Source organism: Nematolebias whitei, chromosome 11 (genome assembly GCF_014905685.2).
Source record: "Nematolebias whitei isolate Nwh7 chromosome 11, NemWhi1, whole genome shotgun sequence".
NCBI lineage: Eukaryota > Metazoa > Chordata > Actinopteri > Cyprinodontiformes > Rivulidae > Nematolebias > Nematolebias whitei.
Genome location: NC_056508.1, coordinates 26,471,033 through 26,478,930, shown reverse-complemented (window position 1 = coordinate 26,478,930; position 7,898 = coordinate 26,471,033). Strand labels below are relative to the sequence as shown.

Here is a 7,898-nt window from a genome sequence, read left to right as displayed (position 1 = left end):
ACACACACACACACATATAGATATATGTGTGTGCATGCATGTATATATGCATGTATGTATGTATGTATGTATGCATGCATACATGCATGTATGTATATCATGTTAATTTTAGCTTATATTACTACCTTGAAGTACTTATTCATTCAAATTCATCCTGCTTGCACCGTTATATTCTACCTAGATGTTGTTTAATTTCTCTCATTAGGACATTGTAAATATTATAATTACTTTTTCACTTTTTGGTACTTTATTTTTGTACCCTTATGGCATGTTTGTTTTTTGTTTTTTTCTTTGATTTTTTTTTTTGCGAGTCAAATTGGTTCTTCTCATCCTGAGCATTTCATTGTACTTTTAACCTTGTGTTAACCTTGCATATGACAAATAAACACAACTTGAACTTGAACTTGACTAGACTTATGTCAGAATTTATACACATAATACATCTGCATTTTCTCTTGACTTATTCTTTAAAAATATATGTTAATTTTTGCATCTGCTTGAAGATTGAACATTATGTGTTATGCAGTTAAAATAGGTTGGATAAGGACAAAATTGACATATCCTGTATTTTAACTTTCCTAAACAAACAGTACAGAATTTTTTAACCTTACATTTTAAGGTTAGTAACATGAACCAGAATGGTAAATAGCCCGTACTCAGACAGCAAACTTTTAATCTCTCTGTTTTACACTCAATATTTTGCACTTTTATGTTCTCACTTATACACTGATGAGCGTGTTGGGACAGTTGGGGTACAGTATCTTGCTCAAAGACACTTTTGCCTGATGCAAAAATTGACCTCCCTATCACTGGGCCAAAGGTGCTTGCATTAGTGCTGCTTTCCATAAATAACCATGCTGTTTAAAACGGATAACGGTGTAAATGTTTATTAGATGATTTCTTGAGGTTGGAGCTGTTTGAAGATGCCAGCTATCCAGTTTGGTTCAAACTAGCCGTTAGCTCATCACTTTGTCAGAATGAAATTCCATCTACAACAGGTGAGATATTTATTGCCCATAACCTGTCCACAGAGGCCCACTTCAAAAGATCCAAACTATCCCGTTAAGGTATAACATCTCAGTAATAATGAGGGCTTGTGAGTAAACTTCGAGTGACTTTAATATATAGTAATAAAAAATAATGGTTACCTCATTGACCTGCAGATTGTTCAGTTACATAACACCTGTTGTGGAGACTGTGTTCAGTGTCTTCTTTTTAACTTTCACTGAGTGGCAATCTGATTCCATGATCTAATCCCAGAACAACTATCTAGAAATGTTTGACATTACCCCCTGCGTTTGTGTGTTTTACTAATAAATTACTTCCCAGGAAGCTGTAAAGGTGTAAGATATCCTTAAGCTTTAAATTGGCCAGTGCGAGTTCAAGTATTAACACACACACCAATAACACAAAGGCTCAGTGCAGCTTTTCCACTTTGAATCTTTGTTGTTTTCCTCCTCTACTTTCCATTATCCCTCCTCTCTGTCCAACCTCACCCTTAAAACGACCCTGACCCTGGCCGGGGCTTTCGGGCTCATTCACCAGTTCCTCCCCTGCATGTGCACAGAGCCAGAACATAACTTCTCTTTTGCTTTCCCTCAGTTCCTCGGTCTGTTTGTCTCTTTGCTCTCAGCACAAAGCCCTGCGTGTCTGCCTTCCTTCCCCACCCAGCATTCTTTCCTCATACAGACCTCTCCCCCGCTCACTGTCGTTTTCTCTCCTTTGACTTCCCTCCTACCCGGCAACTCGCTCAGCCTCACCCTACCTTTCATTAGCCCACTCTTTATCTCACACGCTCACTCGGCTGACTCCCCCCCCCCCCACCTCGTCCTCCAATCTCTCTAGCTTTTTGCGCTCCCCTCTCTCTCTTTTCGCCTCCCTCTCCCCCACAACAGTTGATTTAGCTTTTGTTTCTGATGCATCTTCATTCATTCCTCTCTCTCGCTCTTTCCCTGCTGACCCTATTATTTTTATATTCGTTCTCTCTAACTGCCATCACTCCCCCTCTCTGCCTCTCTCTGCCTCCCTCCCACTCTCTCAGTCCCTCTAAACTGCATTAACTCCCCAGATTACCTTGAGCCCTGCAATCCTCCATCCCCCACGCACTCACCCTCTCCCTCTTCCTCTCCCCTCCTTCACTCATTCACTTGCTCACTCCCAACAATGTCCAGCTCGAGGCGGCTAATTTTGAAAATAAATATTTTCTTTCATGCCATTTTGTTAACTTGTTGCACATGAAGATGCAGTTTGTTGCTCACTGTTTTCACCGGATCACTGCAAACTACTGAAGGAATGAGTCAAATTCAGTTGTAGTTGTGCCACCTCCTGCATCCTTCAGTAACCTGGTGGAAGATGTTTACTGTCGCTCCTTTCAGGCAACTGAAGGGATGTAACATTCTGATCGTGGGCAGTCTCAGCTACTGTCACTCCAAATTTGAGCTCAGTACATGTTAAATTCACTGGGGTATAGACATTTTTGTGTTGGCTAAAATGAATTAGCTGTGGAAACCATCTTGGACTGGGTTAACTTCACATTTTATGAAATGTAGCTGTACATTCAATGGTCATAGAACGAAAGTTTAAATTCTGATCAGTAGTTTATGAAACATATATGCTAACAGACAACGATGCCAAAGTTTCAAGCCAAACTATTTAGCCACAGTGTAGTGTAGCACTCTGAGTATGTGTTGGCAGTGATGCTCACCTACTACCACACCAAGTTTTAGCTTAATATCTGTAAATGTGGCTGAGTCATAATCAAGTACATGTTTGACCATGTAGATGTTTAGCTTTGCCGGCCAATTTAAATAGGACTGAGTCCAAACATCTATGTCTACTGATGACTTTCTGAGAGTTTCATTAAACCCTGTTTTGTAATTGAGATATTTTGCTAACGGTACAGAGAAACTATCACACGCACATGAATACATACTAGACAGACGAGAAAAATCATTATTGTTGCGTTGCCTTCAGTGCTAAATATTAACACTCTTGTACTGAATAAAATTAAATATCACAGATTAAACCTTGAAGGTTCCAGCCTTCATTTCTCACTCACTTCTTTGCTGTACAGTAGTCCCTCGCTACTTCGCGGTTCGTTTTTCACCGACTCGCTCTATTGCGGTTTTTCAAAATAAGATTGGACATGACACACAATTGGATGATTGATGGATGAACCCTATGATCAGCATGGATTTTTATTTAAAATTAAGTATTTTAAATAATTTAGGACCTGATGCACCTTTGTGCAGCCCACACTGCAGGAGAAACTTCCTCCTGCAGCTCCGCCTCCTTTCTCCTCTGTCGATCTGCGTTCTGCAGCGGAGAAGTGGAAGTGGCCAAAGGCCCAGAGAGCAGCCGTGGCAGAGAGCAGAGTTCATGACATTCTGTGCTCTTTTAGAGCGTTTAGAGTTTAGAAACGTTATTTAGAACAGGGGGCTGCAAGCTATGGCACTGGGGCCACATGTGGCTCTTTGGTACCTCTGCAGCGGCTCTGTCAGGCTTTGACCAAAACTAAAATAAAACTGAATTTTATTTAAATTACTACCAACAATGAAAATGGCTAGTTTTAGTAGATTTCCTGTCATTTTCAAATATGTGAAGAACATTACAAATACATGGTGTAAAACATGTGAACTACATCATGCTAGTAGCTTGTTGGACAGTTTAAGTCGACTTCCAGTCTCACAGCGTGACCTTTCTCTCAAAACCACCAGAATGTTTTGGAATATCTTTAAGATAAGTTGCTGAGAAGGAATATGGTGAGTAATGTTGATTACACTAAGAATAAAACGCAAAAAATAAAATCAAAGTAAACAAAATTATTTATTTTTCTTTAAAAATGTAACTGGATATCCAACAAACTGTCCTAATGTTATATTGTCTTTAACTTTATGCTTTAAGTATGATATTTAATTCTTCAACAATTAAGAGAACTCACATCGGTCTGTAGAATTCAGTGTTTTAGTTTTTATAAAATTGTTAAAAATTATATATTTTTTCTTTCTTTACATGAATCTGGTCTTTTCTTTTGTATTAAAATGTATAAATAGCAACAAATTTGAATAATAGTTAGACATTTTTCATTTTATAATACCATCCCCACTGTCCAGAAAAGCCATCGCCAACAAACTTGTAGTGGTCCACGGGCCACCAGTTGACAGTACACAGTTGGAGCAGGTTTTACAGCTCCAGACACGTTATAATTAGTAAGGAAAGTGGCAAAAATGGCTCTTTTTATTGCAAAGGTTGCAGACCCCTAGTTTAGAATATATATATATATATATATATATATATATATATATATATATAAACTGCTACTTATGATTCGAACTACTATTCCTACTTTGCAAATTTTCACTTATTGCGGGGATTCAGGGTACGGATCTCCCGTGATAAACGAGGGACTACTGTAAGCACTTTGTCCACTTCAGGTGTCTTCACCAGCACTCAGCGGGTGGTATGGACGCCAGGTGCTTTTAGGAAACTTGAAGCTCTGGACGTTTGGAAATGTAACTTAATGGGCTAAAACTGCATTTTTTTCTTATATATATATATATATATTTTTTACTATATTGATGTTTGCTACTTTAAAAATGTACTAAATTAAAGATTTACTTCCTGGCTGAAAACTCAAATGTCTCAGGAGATGATTGTTTAATGGAATGTGGTTTAAAACTTCAACATACTGCTTCAGAGCTCACATTAACACAATCACATCTGCCAACATCTACATCAGTGTTTATGAGCCAGAGATTTATTTGTCATAGACACCACCTGTGGTACATGTGGTGGAACGAGATCATGTACACAGGGTTCCAGTTACATCTCACAATAAAATGTATAAGCAAAACAGTAATAAGATCTATGATATGAACAAAGAAATAAAAACAGTAAAAACAATATGCCGAACAGCAGCACAAACATGAGTCTGTGTGAGCAAATGAGCACGCATGAATACAGCAACATGATGGGATTTTTCACAGTGGTGATCCTGGTTAGAGATTCATGAGTCTAACAGCCTCAGGGTAGAAGCTGTTCCTCAGTCTAGTGGTTCTACACTGAATGCTCCTTAACATCCTTCCTGAGGGGAGCGGGGCAAAAAGTGTGTGTGTTGGGTGAGTGGGGTCCTTCACGATGCAGGTGGCCCTCTTCCTGCATCTAGAGGTGTAGATGTTTGTGATGGTGGGGAGACTGACTCCAACAGACTTCTGTGCAGCCTTCACCACTCTCTGCAAAGCTTTTCTTTCTGCAACTGTGCAGCCTCCATGCCACACGTTGATGCTGGTCTTGGTGCCCACTGCCCTTTCTTCTTTCAGTGGTTCTCCACACCTGTTTTCAATTGAAGAGTCATTATTAGGCTTCAGCAGAACTTTATCACAAAGTGTTGGAGTCATTTACCATACCATACCATTTTATTTATAGAGCACTTAAAACAGCTACAAGGCCAACCAAAGTGCTGTACAGACAGAACAACAGACAACACACGAAGCAATATACAAAATGAAGTAAATCAAAAATATAGACATAAAATCGATGCAGATAATAAATATGACGACAAACCAGTGTGGAGCGTACAGGTTCACAACATAGATCCTCTGCTGTTGAAAACTACTGAATAGTAGTGAGTTTTTAAACGGGATTTGAAAACCGAGAGGGAGGGGGCCTGTCTGACAAGCAGAGGTAACTCGTTCCAAAGTCTTGGTCCTGCTACAGAGAAGGCCCTGTCACCTCTGCGCTTAAGACGAGTTCCTGGAACTGTGAGGAGCAACTGGTCCGCTGACCTCAGGGAACGTGGTGGGATATACGGTTGTAGCAGATCAGAGAGATGGGGGGGGGGGGGGGGGGGACTGTTCAGCGATTTGTAGACATACAGGAGTATTTTGAACTGGATTTGAAGATGAACCGGTAGCCAGTGCAGTGAGGCCATAACTGGTGTAATGTGCTCTCTTTTGCCTGTACTGGTTAAAAATCGGGCTGCTGCATTCTGGACCAGTTGTAGTTGTGCAATGGAGGTCTGACTGATACCAAACAGGAGTGAATTGCAGTAATCAAGCCTAGATGTAATGAATGCATGTATTACTGTCTCCAGGTTATTTTTGGGCAATATGGGCTTCAGTTTAGACAGCTGCCTCAGTTTATACATTTGAATCTGATGTGTTGGAGCGGGAAACTTCTGCAACATATAAATAATTTTTCCCTATGAACAGGGTTTAAAAATCAGTAATCCCGAGGAGTGAAAGTGAACGAGAGTTTAAATGGTTGTTTGTCCCTGTGATGGACTTGCACCTGTCCAAGGTGTCCCTCACGCATGGTGGCTAGACACCAGCTCCCGCTCAACCTGAAAAAGACAAGCCGGTAAAGAAAATGGATGGATGAATGAATTTTTGTGGCTGAGGATATATATATTTTTTGAGAATGTAAAAACAGTAAGCGATGCTACATTTCATTTCACATCCTCACATCAAACCCTTTTTGGCTCACGCTGTGTGTTCGTGCAATGCAGATGTGTAACCGTAGCATCTTTGCGTGGATTTGGACTTGAATGGAGAGCAAAGAAGGCATTTTTAAATTTAGCAGCATGTCTTCTTGTACAGTTCTTCTCAAACACCCGCTCATTCGCCCCCACCATATCTACCCACTCCCCTTCCATCTATAACCTCCCCATCACCTTTCCCTTCCCTTACCCACCCACCCACTCTCCATCACCCCACCACTCACCTCTCACCCCATCCACTTTTGCAATCGTGCTCCTCTCTCCTCCTCCCCCACCCCTCCACCCACACTCTCTCTTCTCCTCGGAGCCCCCAGCAGTACCACCATCACTCCCAGCACCATCATCTCCCGCTCTCTTCTGTCCTTTACCACTCTTCCTTCTGTCCCTCCTTCCTCTAAAGCCTTCAGGCCCTGCTTGATTTATGCTTGCCCTCCCTATCTACGCACACACACCCTACCACCACCACACACCCTTCTCTATCTCTCCAAGAGGTTGTGGCCCGGGTTAGTCCCTAAAACAACAGAGAGAGAGAGAATAACAACCTCTTTTACTTTCCATCCTCCCTCCTTTTTAACCCAGCATTTTCTTCATTCCCCTCTCCCACACTGCTTTTTAAATTGCCTCTGAATTCTTGAGCTATTTTAGTGCCTCACTCCCCCTTCTCAGCTGAAATTACTTTTTTTACCCTTGCAAAACTCCGGCATGCTGAGGAAGCAAGTTTCACCTTCCCTCCCCTACTTTGTCCACTCGAGGACAAACAGTCACAAGTTCACTTGTTTGGACTCCCGCTCGCGATGAAAGGTGAAGAATTTCGTTTTCTCGTTCGGAAACATGACGCTCCGATGTTGCGTACACAAGACCAGCAGGCAGAGGAGTCTTTTAACAACATGACCCTTGTAAGGCCTCGTCCCTTTTCAACCCCGGGCCGCCCGAGCCATTAACCCACACAACTTGGGGCAAGGCTTCTTTCACTGTCGCACACATTTACGCACTAAAACACACAGTGAGAGCCTTTCTCCTTTTGCACTCTGCCAGACAAACATGCACACAAGCCCTACTTTCTTCCCTGACAGATCTCTTGTGGTCGACAAGCCTCAGTAACTCGTTGCTTAACCACCCCGGACTTTTTCCTTGCATTGTGTTTGGCTACCGTCGCTGTAGATCTGAAGGTGTGGTGAGTTATATGAGTGTGTGTGTGTGTGTGTCTGTTTCATGAGGTGTTAAAGAAGTGCATCCATAAACAGCCAGGTCATGATTGTCTGTTTATGTGGGAAAGTAGTGAATGTGTTTATATATTGGTAAATGTATAGAGAGGAAATTTTGACCTCTGAGCTTCTGTTCTGAATGTGTCATTGTGTGTGTGTGTGTGTGTGTGTGTGTGTGTGTGTGTGTGTGTGTGTGT

General features: G+C 41.5%; 1 protein-coding gene across 1 annotated transcript in view; it reads left to right on the top strand.

Annotated features, from left to right (window-relative positions):
* zbtb46 (zinc finger and BTB domain containing 46) overlaps window positions 1-7,898 on the top strand; it is a 102,775-nt gene that overhangs the window by 71,580 nt on the left and 23,297 nt on the right. The window lies entirely within an intron of this gene.